This window comes from Rousettus aegyptiacus, unplaced genomic scaffold, assembly GCF_014176215.1.
Source record: "Rousettus aegyptiacus isolate mRouAeg1 unplaced genomic scaffold, mRouAeg1.p scaffold_m13_p_5, whole genome shotgun sequence".
Classification (NCBI taxonomy): Eukaryota; Metazoa; Chordata; class Mammalia; order Chiroptera; family Pteropodidae; genus Rousettus; species Rousettus aegyptiacus.
Window position 1 is genome coordinate 44842968 of NW_023416308.1, and position 24688 is coordinate 44867655.

Genomic DNA, 24688 nt, shown 5'->3' on the forward strand with positions numbered 1-24688 from the left:
AAACTATGTGATCAATTTGTAGTTTCCACTTCCAGTAGAACCAAAAATATTCTTGTGAGGGGAGCTCCAGTCAGCTTCTTTTCCCATTTATCCAAATTTTGACCACCTTCTCAAGCCCCCAACTCCTCCCTATTTTCCCCTCGCTATCAGCGAATGACATCATCTCTTCCTTTATGGTAAAAATACAGGCCACTGAGGAATAGATTTTATCAACTACCTTCAAGCTTATCTGTATTCTTGGCAATCCTTCTTACAATTCCTCCAATTACAAAGAAAAAGCCATACTTTTACTTAAAGCTTACTTCTCCCACTTGTACCCTTGAGCTCTGCTGTCTCCCTCTGGGATCCTAAGCCATCAATCATCTCTCTTTCCTCTTCTCTAATCTTTCCCTGTCTACTGCTTTATTTCCTCAGCCCACTACAACGCTCAAGTCTTTCTTAGAGAAATAATAGCTCTCCTTCCTCCCCATGCCCTTCTCTGGCTACCTGTGCATTTTTCTCCTTCTAGGCAAACTTCTTCAAGGAATGATGTTTCTTCATCTTTAATTTAATCCCCAGTGCACTGCAATCTAGCTTTTTTCTCCACTACGGTAGTCCACTTTATGCGCAGTTTCATCTTCCACAGTTTCAGTTGCCCACAGTCAACTGTAGTCCGAAAATATGAAATGGAAAATTCCAGAAATGAACAATTGAATAAACAATTCACAAATGTTAAATTCTGTGCTGTTCTGAGCAGCATGATGACATCTCATGAGCTCTGCTCCATCCCATCCAGGACGTGAATCGCCCCTTTGTCCAGTGTCTCCACACTGTAGGCGCTCCCTGCCAGCCACTCGCTTAGTAGCCATCTTGGTTATCCGATGGACTTTCACAGTATCATGGTGCTTGTGTTCAAGTCACCCTTATTTTACTTAACGATGGCTCCAAAGCCCAAGAGTAGTGATGCTGGAAATTTTGATATGCTAAAGAGAAGCTGAAAGTGCTTCCTTTGAGTGAAAAGGTGAAAGTTCTCAATAAGGAAAGAAAAAAATCATACACTGAGATTGCTAAGATCTACAGTAAGAATGACTCTTCTACCCTTGAAATTGTAAAGAAGAAAAAAGGAAATTCATGCCAATTTTGCTGTTGCATTTCCAACTGCGAAAGTTATAGTCACAGTACATGATAAGTGCTTAGTTAAGATGGAAAAGACATTCATTTCGTGGGTGGAAGACTTGAAGAGAAAATGTGTTCCAACTGATGGAGACATGAGCCACACAACAAGAGAGAGATCCCCTAAAACAAGTGACACCAAACCATGTTCTGCAGGTAAAGGTTGGTTAAACAGATTCAGGACTAGGGAAGAAGGATAGTTACACAGATTCAGGACTAGGTTTGGCACTTTACCATCTCATATAATCATAAGAAATAGGGTGAGTACAGTACAGTAAGATATTTTGAGAGAGACCACATTCACATAGTGAAAAGTATAATATACTTTCATTATAGTATAATTATTCTATTTTATTATTAGTTATTATTGTTACTCTGTTATGTGCCTAATTTATAAATTACACTTTATTATAGGTATATATGTATAGGAAAAAAACATAGTATATGTACGGTTTGGTACTACCAGAGGTTTCAAGTACCCACTGGAGGTCCTGGAACATATCCCCCAGGGATAAGAGGAGACTACTGTGCTCCATTTTCTATGAAATCAATCTTTTTTCTATTTCCTTTAACTCTCTTACTTAGTTTTTCTCAGTATCCATTTCTCCCTGTAAATGCCGATGTTTCCTTTGGTACAATCAAGCATAATCATACCATTTATCATTTAAATCAGGGCACTCTTAAGAGTAAAAGGCAGTAAGACTGGCACTTTGCTCGCCTCGCCTGAGGTCCTCTCATGGGGTCACTCATATTCAGCCTGAGTCATCTTCCCTTCTCATTTGACTTCCCTTCTCCCCAGACAGGTTCATAAACCCTACACCCACACCAACCCAGAGCCTGTGGGAGTGTCAAAGCCATGTCTGCAATTTTTCAACCACACAAATCCTCCTGAATACTCACAGACACTTCAGATACAACGGACCCTCCACAGAACACACTACTTTTCTCTCAGGCCACTGCATGCCCTGTCTCAGTCAAGTGCATAACTGTTTCCTCAATCATCACAGTCAGAAACCTGAGGGTCACCGTGATGTCCTTTCTCCCTCCTTGCCACCAAAATAACACCAACAATAAATTGTCACTGTATTCTGTCAATTCTGTCTTTAGGAATCTCTTAAACTTTTACTCATCTCTCCATTTCCAAGGCCATTGCCTTGTAAATCTCTCTCCATCTCCTTAGAACAATGTTCCTTGACATTTTAAAACTTTTTTTTCTGAAAAGACATATACCTCATCCTGCACCCAGCCCAGGCCTGAATGACTTGACTCCTTTAACTGGTCTCTCTGAATCTAGTTTGGTTCCTTCTGGGTCTTTCTCCATATTGCTTCCAGTTATCTGCCTTAAAAGAGATCGAATCTCCATGTCACAACCTAAAATCCTTCAGCACTCCCTGCTCTGTCACAGAGGTTTCATCACGGTCTGCTCTTGCCTTACTTTTCCAGTTGCGCATCCCACCACTCCAAACTTGCCCTTCCCTTCTGCTCACTGCCCCATGTGTTACAGCAAACAACTTTAAGTTCCCAAAGCTCTTTTCTCTCAGCTGCACAGCAAATTTCCACTCTACCTTGAAGATTTTTCTGCTTGGCTTTCAATGCCACTTTTTCTCTAAAGACCCCTCTATCCTTCCTCAGGACACCTGTTTCCACTATACTCTGACTATTCGCCCTCAGAATTGCCTCGACACGGCGACTCTAAGGATTTACAGATAGGGGCCACTTCTTATTCATCTTCGCCCTCCCCATACCCAGAACACAGGAGGCAGTTATTAAATATTTGAGAATAAGAAATAAATTAATGAATGAATACAAATGAAGTACCATGTGCCAGGACATCTGCTAATCTAGTACAAATATTAATCACATGTAAATTCAGCACAATCATCAAGTGAAGCCAATACCCCCTTCTCTCCATTGACGAGCAATATATTATGCTTTCTTGACAGAATATGAGTGCACGGTATGATGCAAATTTAAAGGATACTAGATAGTATTAGATGGCCGTAACAATACAACTGAATAGATGAACTACTACTTCTAGATCCAAATTGTCCAAACGTCACATCTTCCAGTGGTAAGGTCCCCATAAGGGCCAAGTACAGATATGAGACCCTTTTGGTAGAATTTTTCTACTTTCCACAATAAGTGAGTGATCTTCTTTAAGTACTGTAGAACTGCCATTTACACCAGGGATAAAAGACTGTGACATAGTACAAATATTCGACTGTGAAGTAAATCACAGGAATTTATTCTTGGCTTCATCTGTAAAACTGGATGAAATACGATTATACATCAGGATTTCAAAAATGATGTTTTCAGAACTACAGGGCTCTCCAAAATATCAATACTATTACCATTAGTTACCATTTACTGAACACACTCCACGTGCTGGGCACAGTACCAAGTATTTTATACATAATTTTTCATTTAATTATCATAATAACCCTGTAGACATCTATTATTAGTATAATGACATTTAAGGAAACTAAAGCTTAAATACAGAACTTCCCTCAAGTTCCATAACCAAGATGAGTATGACTCTCAAGCCAGAGCTGTTAACCACTGTTGCTATACTCACACGCCTGTGTTCAAGCAGGTTTTGAAAATGTGGTAAACTAATGAACTTCTTGAGATTACAATCTACATTAACATTGTAAGGACTCTCAAAAGTCTCCTAGTAAAGAGAGCCTTTTAACTTTAACACAACATTCCTCAAACTTCTCTAACTCCAGGAATGGTTTTTAATGGAGCCATTTGTAACAAATCAGGGGCATAGGTTTTACAGAATACAATCTGGCTTTAGTTGATAAGCAAAGGGATTATGAACTCACTGAGGCCAGAAAGGAGAAAGGGGCTAATCGCAGTATTCATTACAGATGATAAGAGCTACTGAGGCAACTGTGTCACAATTTCAAATGCCAGGTGACATAACGACAGTGACAATAATTGTGTGTCAAATGAAGAATATTTTCTATTCATGGAAATGGACACCAATGCCCCTGATTTGATCCCATGAATCACAAAGCCAATTCAAGAAGCCATTTGCCAAAGGGACAGTGGGAGTAAAGGTTGCTTGATTGGTACTGTGGTTTTCAAATTCTGAGGTCACAGAAGTACCTGCTTGTGTTGTTTTCCAGACCTGCCACACTTCCTTCCTTTCTAGGACACTTACATCCTTAAAAGAAACCCTAGGCTTCCCATAAAACAGACTAGTCTGGGAGACCTAATAGTAAGAAGGCTGGAGAACAAGTGCCTTTGTTACAAACAACTGACTTGGCAATGCCTCCCTATTCTCTCCGCTATTTATTCAAATTCCATTTACTGACTGCCTACTACGCATCGAAATCTGCACGGAAGAGAAAAGGCCTGTCTTTTCCTTCAAGGAGCTCACAGGCTGGCGCGGGGAAAGCAGCATACATGGATAAAGCAAGAGACCACATGAAGTGCTGTCACAGAAAACGCTCAGGATGCTCACATCTAATGCTTCCTAGAAGGAAACAGGATCAAAAGGGGCTTCACATTCCTCATCCTCAAAGTATCAGCCTTCCAAAATACTAAGGGAAAATGGATATTCGAGCTATAAGAAAAAAGCTGATCAAAGAAGTATGCAATTTGAAAGTCAGCAAGTATGTTCATGGCGAGCAAAGCACAGAAACCAAGAACTGAGATGCCGGCTGTAGTCTGGTTGTGATCCTGAGTGACCTTAACAAAACGGGTGACCTTTGCCTCTTTTTCTTCTTTCCCACATGGATGCAATGGAGATAAATATAGTGTGATGGACCATTTGCTTATGGAATTAGTGAAATAAAACAGTAAAGACAAAAAGCTAATTTCAGATAGATTATAACCATTATAGAAAACATACTTTTCTGTATAGAAGTAACCTTGATAACTATATGTGGACTTGTACAAGATTAAAATTAAGTTACAGAATTAGAGTCATGTCTAAATATTTTTTTTCCCACTGAACTGTTCATCTTCTAAACTTAGATGGGTTCAAAAGGGCCTTTAAATGACTTCCTTATACCAAAATTATCTGTTCAACAATTCCCAGTTAAATAACTTTGCACTTATATTTTATATTCACAGGATAAATGAGACAGATGTATTATGAAAAGGATGAGAAGTAACCAAATGAACTTCTCTCATGTATCCCACTAAAATACTTACATATTTTTTGTTAATGGACTTTATTTTTAAAAAGTTTTATATTAGGAAAATAGTACAGAGTTCCCATCAACCTGCACAGTTTCCTTATTATTAACATCTTAGCATTAGTATAGCACATTTGTGACAACTGATGAATCAATATTAATACAGTATCATTAAGTAAAGTCCATCTTTTATTCAGATTTCCTAAGTTCTTAACTAATCTTTTTGTTGTTGTTCCAGGGTCCCATCCAGGATAGCACATTACATTTGGTTGTCACGTCCCTTAGGTTCCTCATGGCTGTGATAATTTCTCAGACTTTCCTTCTTTTTGACAACCTTGACAGTTTTGAGAAGCACTGGTCAGGTATTGTAGGATGCCCCTTCTGTTAAGCCCTCTCAACTGACAGAGCAAAGAAATACATGTGTGTTTACTAACCCGTGTATCTATACATATACCTGCACATATTTCTTTATGCAACTCTTTATATTATATTAAACATTATGTATTTTTTAATTCTCCAGAAAATGTCAACAACTTTACATTTTCTATTTAAAGTGCCTTAGAAGAAATCTACGTCATTTATATTTTAAATTTCCCATGATATTAACACAATGATCAATGAGAGTTTGCTGATCTGAATTTAAAGATCAAGAATAGGTTCAGATATACCTGGGAGTCATGGGTAACCCTTAATTTCTTCACCTATAAAATGAGGATAGCAATGATACCAAGTGCACAGGATTACTGGAGGATAAATGAGACGATGTATGTAAGTATTTAGAACAGTATCTAACACACTATAAACATTTAATAAATTATAGATAAAATAAACTTCTAACTTATGGGAAAATATGTTCAAGAGCAAAAGATGCAATTGTATAATTTTAAGTTTAGACTTCTTTGTTTGGTTTTCTTATTCACTTTTATCATCTGACTTAAAATTACTTTACTCCAAATACACTCTTTTGAGAGATTAAGGCAGCAATAATGCTACTAGTCATGTCACTCCTGCCCCAAGGGAATAAGAAATTGACTTCCTAGTGTACATTATCACAACCCATTTCAAAGAGTGTTAATGGTTAAAAACAGGTGTCACAGTGAGGAAGAGAGAGCAATGAGACGTGGGATTGCAATTTCCACACCTCCCCACTCCAGCAGAATGTCAATCATTCAACACCAGGCATGCCATTTACTAGAAGGTAGTTAGGGTTCCCATAGAAAATAATTTCAATTCTTACAGCTGATTAGAACTGTCTCAATACTTGGAAGACCTGTCCATATAAATCTGGAATAGCAAGATCAGAAATGTCTTCCATCTTTTATGGGAAGATATATGACTACTCTTGGCAAAGAAACTGCATTATTTCTACACGAAGGGCCAAATGAGATATTAGTCACACATAGGATAGAGTATGCCTTCTGAGAACTCGTTTAAAGTTAATGCTGATGAGTTCTTAAAAATATTCAATGAAACTAAATCTGACTCTCTTTTTTCTATAAGGCCTAACAGGGTCAGAAAGCATCATACTTGTTTAGCATAGATCACGAGTGGTTTGAAGTTCTAGCAAAGCAGACTTACAATATGTAAGATATAAGTGGTCCCTGGGAACTGAGCAGAATGCATGAACCCACCATTCAAGTCATGTCAATTATGCAGGCTCACTGGGTACCTACAATAGCACTGTGTGAACTAGGCATCTTGTAATGATACAGTTTTCTGAGAAGCTTAGCATAAACAATTTAGATTAGTAATGCTGAATGGTCTCCAGAGGAGGTAGAGCAAGGCCCAGCGATGACCTGTGCTATTGGGTTTGGAGTGTCAAGTTTGGATCTTATGCTGAACATGACGACTTTGGAACACAAGACTTGTCAATGATTGTCGAGCCAGGCTAGTCAAAGGAAGAGAGAAGAGTCTGGATGAGAGAATTCAGAAGGCTATATCCAAATTAAGAAAGGCAGCACAAAGCTGTGTACTAAGATATGGTTATGAATCACAGATTACGGCTGTCTGCCCTCGTAAACATCTGGAACAGCCCCTGACTAGCCAGTCCTGCCCTCACACTCCACACGGCACCAGGTAAGGCAGCTCAAGTTCATTCTCTGCTGAAAATGCTTCATTGGCATTCATCCCATTTATCTTCAGAATAAATTCAGAGCACTACCTGCCTCTCCAGTCCTTCAGGCTGCCTCAGCCACGTTTGCCTTCTTTCAGAGGATACAAGATTCTTTCCCATTTCTGGGCATCTACATATGCTATTCCGTCTCTCTGAAATTTCCTTCCTCTCATTTTTCATAGGATTGGTTCTTTCTAAACTTTAAATTTTCTATTTAGGTATCATCTCCTTGGAGGGGGTCTTCCCTGATCTTTCTTTTAAGAAGCAATGTCTTCCCTCCTTCTGTCATTATTTTCTAGCCCAGGATCCTTTTGTGTTTTGTATGACACTTAGCATGGTTTAAGGTCATTTTATTTATTTACTTCCTTATGTTTTGGTCTGATTTTACTACTCTGGCATGAGATTCATGAGGACAGGGAACCTGTTGGTTTTGTCTGTCACTTTATATGCAATGCCCAGCGCATCACAGGCACTCAGGAAAAAACACTCGTACTGAAAACACTATGCTCAGTGAAAGATGACAGACACAATAGACTACATACTGTATGACTCCATTTACAAGAAATGTCTAGAATAGGCAAAGCCATAGAGACAGACACTATCCAGGGGCTTGGGGAGGAAAGAATGGGAAGTGACTGTTTAATGGGTATGGAGTTTTCTTTAGAGATGATGAAAATTTTCTGGACCTAGACAGAGGTGATAGTTGTATAACATTGTCAGCATGATCACTGTCACTAATGGTAAATGTTATATTACATGTATTTTACCACAGTAAGAAAATCAGTAGCGTGAGCAAATGCACATTCGCACTGTCTCCCATCTTCCTGGCAGAGGACAGCCAGATGGCAGGGTGCTTTCTCCTCAGGCTTAAGCCAGGCCGCACACCAGCTACACATGGCTGTAACAGGCTAGGTGCTCACAGGCTGAACCATCTTATCAAGTGAATTAATCCAGTGAAAACCAAACCCACATTTGGGTCATACGTATAACACAGTCAAACGTGAAATCCCGGTTCAAGTTTCCTAATGTTAGTGGTCAAACAAGATGACAGCACAGCCAATCACTTTATTCCTGTCCTTGTCATAATAAATACAAATCACCATTGTCAAATTTAAGTTCAAGAAAAGCTACACCGATTATTAACAAGCAGAAAATGAAAAAAATATATATCTTTCTTGCAGTTAATCTATTTCACTCATAGAAGAAAGAGGATGTGAGTTCCACGCATTTGGCCCATTTACAAGCCAACTAAGCTGGCCCAGAGAGGTAGTGGAAAATAAGAAATTTCAAAGCAAGAGATCTCTTTCATTCCTTTCTTACTTCTGTACATGTCAGTCCCATTGCCAGTGGTCATAACTGGAATGGCTTGCCTTCACCAAGAACTTCCTTTTTATTTGGAATACTTATTTTCATAATTCACCTCCTTTTGAGATTACAGGTAAAACATAGGTCCACGGGCAAGGGACAAAGTACTGGAAAGTGAAATATACTTACTATAAATTTATAAGGAGTTCTCCAGTGAAATATATAACTTTCCTATTAAGATTGGAAGTCACTTACTACCTTTTTAAATGTATTCCTTCATTTATTTTTAACACCTTGATCACCACCTAGTGAACTCCACAATTCTAGAAAAAAATCAGGATGACTAGTGACAACAACTAAAACTGCATGTCCAAGGAAAATACTGGAGAGCACTGAGGAAATGAAATGCAAAAAATGTAAATATGGTCTTCCCGAATACTGAAATTTAAATATAGTAGTTTCAAAAATAAAAGTTTGCAGCTCAATACTTGAGATTCACTTTTCAGACAGGGAGCAATGGGAAACCTGAATCTCCCATTAGTTTGTATTCCACATAAAACAGGTGGTTTTATTAATCATTTATGTCAACTTAAATAATTTACATTATGTTTATGGGTTCATAGAAGAGAGAATCTTTCTAAACCAACTTCTAAAACTAGAATTCTTGATAAGCTGAACTTTATAAAGTCACAGAATATTTAAAAGAAATGTGCACATACTTTCTTAAAGGATCTTGATTAAGTTTTCAAACTAAACAAATGGCTACATTATATACAAAGGAATATAAATATCCAATTTAGCTCATAATGCCAAAAAAAAGAGACACTGATTCTCAGTTATCCCCTGGAATCGGCCACTACAGTATCATAAAACATGATACATCAACCAGAAAGCGTATGCATCACAGTCATGTTAAATATCTTGTCTGAAAATGCTCCTGAACTGTCTTTATAGTGAAGCAGCCAAGGTCTACAAAACCTGGAGACAAATACTTTGAAGTTAAGAACCATTTACTCTTAAAAATATTAACGTTTCCTAATTCAATCAGACTATTTTGAGAACCTCACATTCACTATGGAGTCTTCTCTAATGTTCTTACTCATCTGTTCTCTATCCTAAGTAAAGCACCCCACTCGCTATAGCATTCTGGTGAGGAAAGAGGTCTCAGCTAATCACTTCTGTCTTCCCGTAGGTCCCACTGGATGAGTAATAACATACCATTCCTGAAGCACTTGCTGTTGTGTCAAGTGCTTTTATACACGTTATCCCAAAAACCGAGCTTTTTCTCCATTTAACGGGAAGGAATCACTGGCTGTGGCAAAACATACTTTACAAAGATGGCAGCAACAATACCTCCCACGCCCTAGGCTCATGTGCAATGTGGCCTGACCATCAAGAGGTGGGCCCTGTGGTGCTTTGACCAAGAGAATTTGGCAAGTGACACTGTGCCAGTTACAGGTGAGACCCTTGACTTGCCTGGCAGTTTCCACTTCGTGCCTCTTGGACACCAGCTGCCACATAAGAAGTGACCACTCCTGGTTACTGCTTCAGGCTGCGTGACCAGAGCATGAAAGTGAAAATGAATAAATGGAGAACCAAGGCTTTGTAGCTAGAAAAAAAATAGCCAATAACGGATATAGATTTCAGTTCACCAAAGCCACATTTCTAATTTATTTGAACCTCTAGAAGTGAATGACCTACCCCAAACTGACATGTCGGTATTGGTTAGGTGAGTCCATTTTGTTCTCAGCAGTGTCAGGGGAAGGGGCCATGGAGCATCCGCAGACTGAGCTGGCTACAAAAGCAGTTGAAGTTAAGACAGAGGATCAGTATGAGAGGTGTGCAGTGAAGAAATGGACTGCTGACTGGACTCTGCTCTTAACAGTTCCTTCAAAGGTCAAGTAAAAGCAATTCTGCACCCTCTGTTCAGAACAACTACAGAATGAAAGCCAGTTCAAATTCTGAATTTAAAAGCAGCAAGTTTCAAATTGTCTGATTCAATAAAGCTGGACTAATCCTCCTCAATCTCCTCAAAGATGCTATAAACATGGAAACACATGACAAGGTTAGTGCTTCATGGCACAGCTTCTGCACAAAGGAAGAACACATCCTACCTCAGTCGAGGCGCCCTCGTTCCATTATGCTTTCAGCGCCCCTTGCAATATCTATCCCCCTCTCACAGCCCTTTCTACCATGTGCTCTGGAAATCCTTTTCATTGAAAACATGCCACCTTCACCCACTGTATTTTATAGAATACTCTCTCCACTTCCAGTTCTTAATGGCAACCAGACTCCCCTCTGAGGACAATACTTCTCCTACAGTTCCATCCGAGTAAATCCCGATATTCTCCCACATGCTCTGCACTACAGAGCCATAAAGTTTGGTGAGGGACAGGAGATCTTAAAATTTAATGAAGAATATGATCAACTCTCTATCGAATGTCTTCTCTTTGGAGATGCTATAGCACTCAACTACAACATATTAAATGAGTTCTCCCCCTAAAATACAAGTATGTCCTTACCATTCTGTTTAAATTCTTCAGTAGCTCACTCTGCCTAGAGGATAAAACCCAAGTTCCTTAATATTGTCCACTAGATCCTCCATTATCCCCACCCTACCTTCTCCTTTAGTACAATATTTCACCCCTTATTTTCTCACTCTATTGCTGGTAGCTCCCAGGACTCATGCCGTTTCTTTCATCCACATCTTTGCTAATGTCATCCCCTTTCTGTCTGGGTGCTCACCACCTCTTGATCCTCCCCTACACTTTGGCTGGTTATCTCCGGTCACCACTACTTACAGTCCAGGTGTCCCTGCTGCCAGGAAGTCATTCCTGATGCTGCCTTTCATCTTTCACAAACTGTAGGTTAGGTTCCCTACCTCTGTGTTCCTATAAGAGACTTTGATGACTTCAACCTATATCTCTAGCACCTTATAGAGCACTGATTGCTAATGCACTTTAAAGAGACTATGACTTACTTATTCTGTGTTTCTCTGGCACCTAACACCAAGTTTGGCATTATAGCAGATGCTGAAGAAACTTTCAATGAATGATTACATGATTACATGGATACAAGACTCAGAGGATAAATCTGTACTTAAATGTATCAGTTATCTGTTGCTGTGTAACAATATTACAACCAACATAGTGCCTTAAAGCAACACATAATTATAGTCATAGAGTTTCTGTGGGTCAGCAACCCAAATGGAGCTTGGCTGGGTCTTCTGTCCTAGGGTCTCATAAGGGAGCCATTAAAACGTTGGCCAGGGCCATAGTCTCATCTGAGACAAAACTGGGCAAAGACCTGCTTTCAAGCACATGTGGCTGTTGGTGGCATTCACTTCCTTGTGGACTATGAAACTGAGGGCCTCACTGGACTGACAGTTGGAGGTCGCTCTCAGTTCCTTGCCACATGGGCCTTTCCAACATGGTCAGAAAGGGAGTCTCTCAGTGAGACAGACCTTACGATCTTTCGTAATGTAATCACAGAAGGCTTTTGCTATATTATATTGTATGTCACTGATTCCACCCACGCTCAAGAGGAGGGGACTACAGAAGAACATGAAAACCAGGAGATGAGAATCACAAGGACCATCTTAGAGTGTGTCCACCACACGATGATGTGGTTTTCAGAAAGACTGTGTAGCTAAAACAGCAAGAAGAAGTCTAAGAAGAGTGAGAGTATGTAAAATGTTTCTGCACATCTGTTTATGTGCAGAATTTACTGCATGATCCTAAATAATTTTTTTTTCTCTTCATGGAAATGTCTTTTAACTTACTAGAGAATTCGAAAGTTAATAAAAAAAAATTTCTTTAATGTGTAGCTCAGGGTCTGGGGGCAAATACTAAATTTAAAACACTGACCATTTTCTATTTCCGCATTCCTTTCTGCATCATTATTTGAGTAACTGGCTCTTTAAAACAGCTATAATCTTTTAAAATCATCTTTTTCATTCATTTTACAGGGTGTTTGGGGCCCAGAAGGCAACACTTCATTTAATATATCTCAATAATTTATAACTAACAATACATTAAGGAAAATGTCAGCCTCATAAAAGCTGAAATTTGAAAAGTGAGAAATGTTCGAATTTTCCTCCAAGAAAGAGAAATTTATGAAAATAAGGCAAGTCAGGGAAATACAGTAAAACATTTCAAAAAATAAAGAATGCAGTCAACGCATCTGCAATTTTTAGATGTGTGCCTAAGGGCTATGCCACATCTATAACAAACATGGCAGCCCGTGACTAAGTTATGACTGGGCCTGTCATTCTTCAGACAAATCAGCACTCAAGGGGGCCAACGACACAGTGGTCACTTCAATGTAGAACTTTGTCTCAAGGCCTTCTTATATTCTCCCTTTAAAGGGCTTGATCCTTTTTATAAATGTTATGTTTCCCCTTTGAAAGGCTCTCTGCCCCCTCTGACTTGGGCATTAGTCACAACAGAAAGCCCCAAAAGCCATTCAAGTAACATTACAAATGAGAAAAAAAGAAGTAAAAAAAAAAGAACTTCTGACTTTCTACCGAAACATAAAGCTATCACCAATCATCTGAACAAACTTGGAAGATCAGGACAACCTGGGGGTCCCCCAAAAGTCAAAGAGGTCAAATTCTCCACAGTGAAAATAACCTCTCAGGCCTCTCTTTAGTTCTGTGTTAAGAAAACAAGAAGACAATTTTCCAGCAAACTTTTAACCCTCTGTGTAAATTTCCAGTTTACCCTGTGAAATTCAATAGTACCCTGAGGATTTAACTGGAAAAGAACCCTTCCAGCTGAAGGGTGGTAAAGGGTACGGCTAATACCTCAAGTAAGGATTTAAGTGCTGAAGATGCGACTTGTATTTTAAGCCCACAAACCCACCAGCCCTGGCACTAACCTGGCTGATACTGGGCTCCAGGTGTGTGTCAGGAATTTTTAAAAGAGTATAGGACAAGGGCGTTAGTATCAGAACAAATCATTACTTACTAGCTGGGCTGTTTCACTTCCCTGAGCCTCAGTTTTCTCCCCTGTAAATTGCCTATTTCTTAGACTGATGGCCTGAATCCAAGTTCAGATATCTCTAAGCAGATTTGGTGAACTTAGAGATGGTGGAGTCTGCCAAATACCTGTGCATTAAAGGTCGGGGTGGTTCCAGCAGCTGAATTTATCTGAAGGCAGGAGAAGCAAGGCTCACCAACTTGATTCATGTTTAAAGGGGAGCAGTAATTCTGAATACACCAGGGTAGAGGCTCACAGATCCATCCCCAGCTTAGACAGCTGGGCATAGGCCTGGGCCTGGGCCCAAAGAAGAGAAGGTCGACATTGAGAAACCCAAGGACCCTTTCTGATGAGGGTCTCTGAGTGATATGAGGACATGAGCAGTTTGCTCTGGTGTCCCTGAGGCCAAGCAACAAACTTGGAAGAGGAGCAAACTCCCCTTTGCATGTAACAATGTGGCCTTACTGTACATAGGCTCAAAGGAATACAGAATATTTAGTACCCTGAGAATGCCGTCAACAAAACTCACCAAATGTTAGCTGAGCACTGATTTTATACTGTGGTTGGAAGTATAGAGACAGCACCTGGGGCAGAAAGCACCAGAAGCTGAGGCATAGCATAGAGCTGGACTCAAATAGAGTTCAGAAGGGGCTCAGAGGTAAGATACATGAGATGAGGCATCTCTCAAGGGAATCCCCAGGTATCTGAGAGGAATTTGTCTGGCTGCAATCACATGGTGTATGGGTGAGAGATGAGAGTCAATAATAGCATTACTATAGGTGTGACCCTCATTGTCACCATACAAGCTGGACGGGTTAGGGAGATGGGTCATTAGTGTTATTATTCATACTAAGAAACGTCTATGAAAATTTTTTATAAATCCAGATTTCATAAAAGTTTCCTTAAAGCAAACCAAGAGAAAACTATTCCTTCAGTTACTGTGAGGCAAGAAACTGCCTCTATCATTGGATCAAGCTAAATCATGTTAATTAAATTTCCTTTTAGTGACATGTTATGGTTTTTCTTGGCTTATCTACTCCGGGCTTCCTCATTTACCCAGAAGCCCATGGGTAAATGGGCTTCTGAGGGAAGAGGGAGAGATGGGGAGGGGGGTTGCTGCAAAGCTTCTGTTCAGATCAGGCACAAGATGGAAATTCAAGTCACATTTCTTAAAGATGACTTCTGAGAAATCCCATATCTGCTTCCCACAGCTCAAGAGTGCTTTGAATTCCATTTTAATTAACAATGTTTCAAAGGAAAAGTCCTTTGTCTATTTATTCTCTAAACAGAGAGTTCAGGTTTTCTTCCATTTGAAATTGCTTTATTGACTTGACTTGCAGCAATCCCCTTAGGTAGGTATCACCAGCAGATCCAATTCAGCTAAGGACTGGATTCTATTACTGTCAGGTAAACAACTTACTACCCACACAGATTCTGTCCCCAGTGAAATCTCCATGTTATTGAATTGACACTTTTCTATGAAAGGAAACTGAAAAGACCCTCTGGCCAAAAGGTGCACCTTGATGCTACACAGTAGTATGGCTCCCAGACAGGTGTAAGGCAGCAGTCAATCTCAGACCTGAGTCTATATTAGAATTGCCTTTCGGGAGGGCAATCTGTAGTATGTATCACTATGTAATGTGTCTTGAAAATATTTATAACTTCACACCTAGCTATTCCATTTGTAGGAATTGGTACTTAGAATATTCAGTAGTTGTAGAAAGCTGTAAGGATGTTCGTTTTAATGTTGGTGACAGGGTGTAAAATTGGAAGTAAACTAATGTTCAATGATAGGAACTGGCTAAACAAATTAGCTAATTAAATATTCTACAGGTATCTTCAGACATTAAAAAATACAGTAAAATATATAATTTTGAGAAATAATGCAATGTGAGCAAAGCAAGTTATAAAATGATTTTACTATCATACAAAAACTGTTTTATAAAACATGTGCATTTGTATATAGAAAAAAGATTCAAAGGATAGACACCAAAATGTTAATTTTTTTAGGTGGTAGTTTAGTGGGTAATTTTAGTTTTCCTCTTTCATTGGCATTTGTAAATTTTAGACAAAAAAAATATGTATTAGTTTTTAAATAATAAAAGATATATATTGGGTTAAAGTCAGAATTAGAAAAGAACTAAATATAATCTAGCCCAACCTTTCATTTAACATATAGTGATGATGGAGCTTAGGAAGTTGCACAGGGGTAATAAGAAACTGCCACAATAAGGGAAACAAATTTCTTAAATTGCTATTAACATTAAAGGTAGCTCTAAATTATATTTGTTATTAATGAATTACAAACATCAAAATAATCTCCAATTTCTTTTGTAACTAGAGGCTCTCTACAATAGTAGTTCTTCAGCTTTTCTGGGTCAGAAACTATTTTTAAAATATTTGATGAATGACAGAAAAATGCACATGAGCTCCAATAAACAGAAATTTTGCACATTAGTTTAAGGATTTGCAGAGACCCAAAAGCCAACCTGCAGATTCCTTAAAGCAGTGTGTTTTATGCTGTACATTGTGATCTGAAATCATATGACATGGAATAGAAAATGAGAATAAAATAAAATAACAAAATATATCATGCATATATGATGGGTAATTAATATCTTGTGAAATCTCTGTCTCTCAAAATTATTTTTAATATCTGGATATACCTAAAGAATATTTAATTATGTAATTTACTCCTGTGTATGTTTGTGTATTCTAGATCATGATATAAAATGTATTTATCATACAAAATGTATTTACCACGGCCTGGTGTTAAACAGTAAGAAAGCACTATCCTAAAAGCCCATTACTGCAGGTTAAAAAAAAAAAAATCCTGCACTGGAAAGAAAACAGCATCAGGGTGATTCAACTACCTAACTACACTTTTTGGAGTAAGTAAGAGGAAAAAGTGTAATTTCTTAAAAACCTCCTATAAAAAATTATCTATTGCTGTTCCAGAAAAACAGGAGTTAAAAATTTAGATCAGGACCTCGGCAAGTAGTTTTGGATTCTTTGTGGTCTACATTCCATGAGCAATTAAATGCTTCAATTCTAATTATGACTTATTTACTACCGTTAGGTATGGACAACGTTCACCTTTTTACTATTTGGATTCTATAAAAGTAAATCATATCGAGCCACATGAAAACTCATTTTCTTTCTCATCCTCTGTTTCTCTCATTCATTCCTCCACCTCGCCCCACCCTTTAGAACACAATAATGGATAAAAATAATGGAAAATTTCCACAGAATTGATTGAATCTTGACATCCATACCAGCCATAATGAGACAAATGTCTGCTTCAGACTGCCTCTAACTCAGGCCAAATGCGTGAATCCAATAGATCTTCCATCAGAATGGTGGATTTGAGTCCCATTAAGATAACTAATTCAATCAGGTTTTCTCTCACCACTGCTTCAGTACCAGCCCCTGAACGGCCCTCAAACACTCCTCATCAATAGGACAGACACATGGCTCTGTAGTTTTACAGGAAGCAATCGTAATTGTTTTAGTTTAAGCTCAAGGGAGAGTAGGGAATAGAGGAAATTAGTATCAGGTGGGGGGCCTTCATCAAATCCCCTGTTTTTTTCCATTCTGTCTCTCAGTGCTTTAATAGCAGGCTTGCACTATCTGTGACAGAATAGCCCATAGAAACCAAAGCTGAGGACAAGTTTACCTAGAGCACTTTCAGCCCTTCTGTTAGCTTCCCTGGGAGCCCTCCAAAGAGTATTTGGGAATAGGATCATCGCCCTGCATGAAAGAGTGGAAGTACAACTTTAGGCATTACGAGGAGATTTGGTTAATTATTCACTTGTTACATGTGAAAAGCATCTGTGAGTTATCTGGTTATATTTAGGCCACTATCTGGCCCATGAGTTTCAAAGGCATTTCCAAATAAAGGAAAGGAATTTCCAGAGAAGAAATTATCTAAGGTCAGTAAAAATTAGGTCCAGTGAGCTAATCATGGGATCTTCTCCCTGCCTCTCTTTTAATGAGGTAAAATTCACGTAACAAAAAATTAACCATTTTAAAGTGAACTGAACTGTGGCGTTTAGTATAATATTCTGCAATTGCTGTCTAGATCAAGTTCTAAAACATCGGCATCACTCCTGTTGATCCCAAGAATGAATGTACCTGTTGAGAAGTACTCCTGGTGACTAACTGAGCTGAAATTTATAAACAGAGCCTAGCAGCTGTTGCTAAACAGGCACCTCTCACACAAGCCCTGCTTCAGGGATAACCGCCTTACCAGCAGTGTGTTCCTGCCATCGGAGCCAACCCTTAAAAAGAAGTTCCTAGGATCATACTTCAAACTAATTGAACTGAGATTGTTCCCTGTCCAATCAAAGCTGTGAAGCTATATCCTCATTAGCATCTTAACCAACCATTCAGAGCAGCTCCATTCTAACCAATCAGGACAGTGTTTTTGGACCAATCAAACTGTGAGGATTTAAAGTCCTCGTTTGCATGAGAATGGACCAGTCAGCAACTAGGGGTGGGGACTTCTCTCTCTATAAGTCAGCTCCTTTCTTACTCAGACAGCACACTCTCCCTTTCCACTGAGGAATGTTTCCTCAGCTGGAACTGAAACACCAAAGATATCTTACCAAAGTAGAGCAGGTAGAGAAGAATAGAGCTGTCTAATGAGAGAGGGGCCTAGCTGGAGGGCCACCTCGCAGCCATACTATGCCTTAGCCACGCTGCCTCCTTACTGAGCTGTAACACTGTTGGGCTGTTCCACAGCAGTGCTGCTCCACAGCCATGCTTTTTGCACTGAATAAAGTTTCCTTCTTCACCACACCCCAGACTGGGGATTCCTGTTGGTGCTGAATTGGTGCCAATGACCACTGGTTGACACCCCAAAAGAAAATCTCGTTTCATTAAGCAGTCCTTCCCTGATCTTGAGCACAACTGTGGGTCTGACACTGTGAGGTCTGGTCATAAAAGGTCTAAACTGAGTGTAACACCAGGGTAGGAACTTTGCTGGTCTCTTCATCACTGTACCCTCAGCTCACAGGAGAGGCTCAGTAAATGTCTGCTGAAGGAATGTTGAACGACTGGGAACCAAACCGAGTAGCAAGCATCTTGGCTTGTTATTAAGCCGGTGAACTAATTTCCCATCTACCCTCTAGATACTGAGTCTGGCCAGGCAATTGGTTCTGGAGTCTAAAACTCTGAAGGATACAAGTTAGAGTTTAAAAGGTCCAGATTTAAGAATGAGGTTTAGCAAGGACTTCCTAAATGACAGAAGCTTCACATTATTCTATTTATCATCCATGGGGACACCTGAGGCTTAGAGAAGCAACTTATATGTGGTCACTCAGCTGGTAAGTGGCAGAGCTAGCACTCAGGCCTGAGCAGAACAGTCTAAAACCCTTGCTTTTGACCATTTAACAGATGAGGAAACTAAGGCTCAGAATACAGTCCTTCACCAATTTTGCAAAAGTAGCGGGAACCCAGAGAATCTGAGAAACAGGTTTCACAATACTTCAGTGTCAGCATGGGTAAGTTTAGACCTGCTTCTAAAAGAAGGTGTAGATCACAAGCAAGATTCCATCCATCTCCTGGTGATCACTGCGAAGTTGTACAGATTGTGTGGTAGACCCACAGGTATTACTAGAAGGCAAAGCTAATCTATAAAGGGATGCATGAAAACCATTTAGGTAATGTTGCAAAGTAAAAATTTTAAATCACTTTTAACCACCTTTAGGTGGTTAACCAGTTTTAAAACTTTTCAACATTTCTGTTAGAAAAGTATTCTTGGAGCAGATGACAATGGTTAGTCCAAATGGTCATCTTCCCTTCTCAATATTTTAGAGCTCTATACTTTCTTCTGGGGGAAAGCAGAGGACAGAGTTGTCAGAGTGTCTGATTATTTAAGTCTCACAACAACCCTCTGAAGTAGGCATTGCAATTATGCCCGTTTTCAGACATGGTTCACTGCAGGAGGAGCTGTCCCTGCAGCAAGCTGACACCTTTGCAGACAGCAACCACAAGGACCGGTGCACATGAGAATCAGGAGAAAGAGGATATGGAGTCGACTTTCAGGGATGCCTGCCAGAAACAATGCAGAATAATTTTCACAATCACAAAGCAAGTGAAACAGAGATAGTTCTGTGACTATACTAACAACTGAATTTTCACCTCCAGCCAGGTATGTAGAGATTATATTCCTCCGTGGCTTGCTCACTAACGCCCACCATATTAATAATTGAAATTTCCTTGTCTGTATTGCTTTATTTGGGGTTACAGTCTTAGGCTGCTTGAAAAGATTTTAAGTGTGATTTTATTTTTAAGCATGATTTTACTCTTCATAGTGATTTTATTAAACACATTGAGAATGTGCTCAAGAAAGTAAATACTCAAGTAACAGAATCTAATGGGAAAATAGGATTCACGTTCATCTGTTATTATTCAGGAAAAATGTGGCACAGTGAAGGTTAGCTCCTGTATTATGAGCTTTGAAGGAACTCATGTGTTCCAGTACAAGTACCAGTAGTATAAACTCACAAGTCTCCTGAGTGCCAGGGCTGCTGTCTGCATCAGTCACATGAAAATCTAATGAATAAAAAGCTAAAAAGATGTACTTTACTAGCCAGTATCTTTCTATATCTATAAACTGTCCTCTATCTATCTATCTATCTATCTATCAATCAATCATCTATTTATCTATCTACCTTGTCTGACTATCATCTGCTATCTTGCCAACATAAAACACTTAAGACTGAATATATAACTTCCCAGCCAGATATCTTTGGCTCTCCCATTGAAAAGAGTCAATTCCTGTTAACCTATGGATATAAAAGCAAAATTCCAATTGAAGACGACTGTGAGTTGTGCATAAATATTCAGTGGGAATTAGAGGTTTTGCGTGCCTTGGGCCAATGGTGTCTTGGTCACGTCGGTACATGCTGGGGGACAGTAAAACAGTTTAGAGTGTGGCCTCTAGCCTTTGGCTGCTTGTGTTCAAAGCATGGCCTCCTTTCTTCCCAGCTTTGTGCACCTGAACTAAGCTAGTTACTTGACCTCTCTGCTCCTCCCTTTCTTCTGTGAAACAAATGATAGTAATATCAATCCCCTGGGACTGGATTTAAGCAAGTCAAATAAGTAAGGTGCTTAATCAGCACTTGGCATCTCCTGAGCTTTCAATAATGTGATTACTCTGTCTACAGATCATTTTATATCTGGTTCTTTAGCCATCAAATTAGTATAGCCTAATGAGCACTCTTCTGATAAATAATCAAACTGCGCTGTCTGTGCCACATTATCTTCCCTTAATGCCATTTCAAGCGATGGAGTAAGTCTTTAGAAACATACCATAATACATCTTTTTATTTTTTTCATAATTCATCTATAACCTTGTAGCTCTATCCATCTTACAGCAGAGCTTTAAATGACAGAACTTCTAAGAGTCTCAAAGCCGATCAGCAGATAATGTAACAGTTTAAAAGCTAGTTTTTAAAAAATAAAAAACTCTTTTATTCAAAGAAAAATTTCCTTGAGTTATGCCACTTCACTCACCTCAAAGAGAAAAGCGTATTCTATAACATGCTGGCCTATTTTAGCAGACGAGATGAAATAAAATAAAAGAATTTATCCAGTATGAACCTATCATCGGGGGAAAAGAAATATCATCTCTCTCATTTAAATTCATTTGTGATATATTTTTGTATCAAGAGCTATAAATAATGCATGATGGCATTACAGAAGCTCAGATTAATGCTCCAATGTGTTCTATTACCTCACACTCTGTAGTCATAACGCCCGTGATCCTGTGGTGAGCACGATGAATATGGCTCCCGGGAGGCTGTTTTAGAGGGGAAAGTGGGAAGGGAATTGCCTCTCCCAGGGCTCCGATGTGTCTGAGTGCACTTCCTTCCTCCACTACTATTACTTTCCCACTAGGTGCTCTCTCACCCACCGAGCTGCTGAAGCCTGGTTGTGACCCACTGTGACGTCTTTGTGAGAGGATCTCATGGCCTGACAATGATTCGGCAGTCATTGCCTGTTCCCTGAAAATGGCTATCTTCTCTCTCTGCCCAGGAAATCCAGCAGAGAGAGGGAGTGGCCCAAGGCTGGTGCTCCTACTAGGAGGGGACAAGTAGCTTCCTTCTCAGCTACTTTTTCCTAGGAAAATACTTACACAATAAGCAAATTGTGATCTTCCTCTCATGTACACATGTGAGGCTTTATTTCATATATATTAAAGAATACACTAAAATCTGAGACATTTTAGCTTAAAAATTTGCCATTCTGCTCTGCTTGTCCCTAGAAATAAAAACAGAAAAAAAGCTCAAAACAACATTTTGTTACTTAGGTTCTACAAATCATGTTTTACAGCCGAGGAAGTGGGGCGGGGTAAGAATTGGCAAAGAAAAACACAGCACATTGAAACAGCTAAAAACAAATTACTTTCTTATATCTCCTCTAAGATTAAAGTTAGTAGGTCTATCTTGGTGTATAATCATGTCCTCAAGAAGTTGTTGGTCCAAAGCTGTTGAGACAATAGTCTCTGGAAGAGCATGAACAAGCAGGTAGAAAGGAAGGAACCAGAGAACATGTTCTCCTTGCCTGAGATTCTATCGAATCATTGCCAGGCCATGAGATCCTGTCACATGGACCTCACAGTGGGTCCTTTGCCAGGCTTCGGCAACTTAACAGGGGAGAAAATTATTCAAACTTGGTAGAGCTCTAGTTGATCCAGCAAAGCCTTGTTGCATTTAGTTAAATAGATTTTATTGACCTTAGCTAAATATTGCCAAGGCTAAATAGTACAATAAAAATAGCACTAAAAATAATAACACTCAATAAACCTGCTGTGAAAATTTAAAACACAACAAATACACGAAAACATGTAGATTGCATGTAAATTCATACAACCATTTGCAGAGCACTGCTAGGTGCAGGACACAATGTTGGGCACTGCGGGGGTTTGAAAGATGCGTTAGACATGGACTCTGAAGAGTGGAGAGGGAGATGTGCCACAGACACGAGACACACACTGTAAGACAGAAAGCTGAAAGTGCTCATAGCTACAGGTAGACTCTGAAAAGTTTACCAGCTGGAGATAGTATTCCAAATCCACCTTCAGAGTTAAAAGTAGGATTTCAACAGGCACAGACAAGAGGGGACAGTGTGAGTTAGAAGCGTGAGTGATCTTTACTGGTAGTGCATGAGCATATCATGCCTCTATTTAAAACCCTGCATGACACCCATGGAATAAAATTCAAAAGCCTGGGTAAAGCCCCCTCTTTGATCTGTCTCCTGCCCTCTTCTCCAGCCTCCTTCCTGCTGTTGCCCATTTCTCATACTGGGGAGGAACTACCTGCAGTTCCCTGGGTTCTGTTCTATTTCCCATCCTCGAACTTTTATATACAGTTTCCCCAGTGGAATGCCTTTCTCCCACTCATTTCCCCAGCCCCTCAGCATGCCCTGGCTGCTCCAGAGACCTTTCCATCCTTTAGTGCTGAACTCAAGCTCAGTTTCTTCAGTGAAAGTTTCCTCATTGTCCCAGAAGAGTTAGTTCTAACCTCCTTATGCTCACTGCACTTTGATTGTATCTTCTGGTTTACAGAGCAGCTCTGGCTTGTTGGGAGTATAAAAATTAAGTGGGTTTATATTTTCTAATCATTACTTTCAACTATGCTCTGTCTCGCTTTCCCACATTTTAACCATATCTGCCATACACTCCAGAACTTTCCAGGTACTTCTAGTTATTAAAGTTAGCTCATTCTCATTTAAAACTCTATTTAAAAGCTCTTCGCTTTCCCTCCTTCAGTGCAAGATGGAATGGGGACCAGCAGATTATGGCTACTGAGGTGGGGGAGTTGATAGCAAGTGGAGGGTGGGAGGTATGTACTAAGGAACCTCTCCTCCCTCCCTCCCTCTCTATCCGACCCTCTCTACTGTGAGGGTGAGGAAAGGAGAGACCAAGACACAGAAAGACAGGATGGGAAGGGGAGGAAGGGATGGTCATGAATGACCATCATTGGTAGTGAGCAGGCAGCCAGGTCTCTCCAAGCTCTCTGTATGATAATTTCTGTGCATATTCTATAGCATTTCCTGGAATGGGGTTCACCTTTACCCTCATCCCCTGTATTGTGAACTCCTCAGAGAGGAGCTGCCTTATCTCCCTATAGCCTCACTCCTCTCTTGACCCCACCTCTCCCTCCAACTTGTTCTCACTTGGCAGCATATTCACCATTTGTGGCCTCATCTACCTCGTCTTCTTTCTCAAGGAGTTAGGGGAACCACAAAGAATACTTCAGCACCCTCCTGGGACTGCAGGGAGCCAAGAATGAGAGAGCATCCTTCATCTGCTTTCCAGGCCCTCAATGGCACAGGGATCTCTGGCAAGCTTCCTGCACTCAACAATCTCCAAAAGAGCAGTGAGCCATAGTCGCACTGTTGAAGTGGGCTCCCACTGTTAGTGGATACAGGTCACACTCTCCAAAAACTTTCATGGCCTTTCATTCTACTTTGGTTCACTCTGTTCCACTGGCCACACCAGGGAAGGGCCTGTATGTTCATAAGTTCAGTGTGCATCCAGGCCAGCACGAGACATCACTCTCCCCTTTTGTAAACAGAAGACCAATATTCCTAGAGCCTCCACCACCCCAAACTTGGCCAAGAGGAGAAGGCAGAAGAATCAGAAATCTGGCATCCCCAAGGCCAACTGTACCCAGGACACCATGTCCCTCTCTAGGGCTCTTCTGGTCCATTCCAGTGGGGCTGGTTCTACCACCTCTCAGTAAGCCCTTGGGGGGAGGGCTCTGGCCAAAACTGTTGGTAGCTCACTTTAGAATCTTTGTTGGTTCTTAATGTCTCTGTCCTCACCTTTGCTTGGTAGCCATAATGCCAGAAAAACAGTTAAAAATGGGGCGGGTGGGGTCACTAAGTTTCCTGACCTCTCATGTGTCTGTGGTCCCTACAGAACTAAGAGCTCCCTGATGGTAGGGACTGTGTAATATTCATTGTTTTACCCAAAT

At 39.9% G+C, this 24688-nt stretch overlaps 1 protein-coding gene across 21 annotated transcripts in view; it reads right to left on the reverse strand.

Moving 5' to 3' along the window:
- The window catches only part of NCAM1 (neural cell adhesion molecule 1), a 298485-nt gene that overhangs the window by 190651 nt on the left and 83146 nt on the right, over window positions 1-24688 (reverse strand). The window lies entirely within an intron of this gene.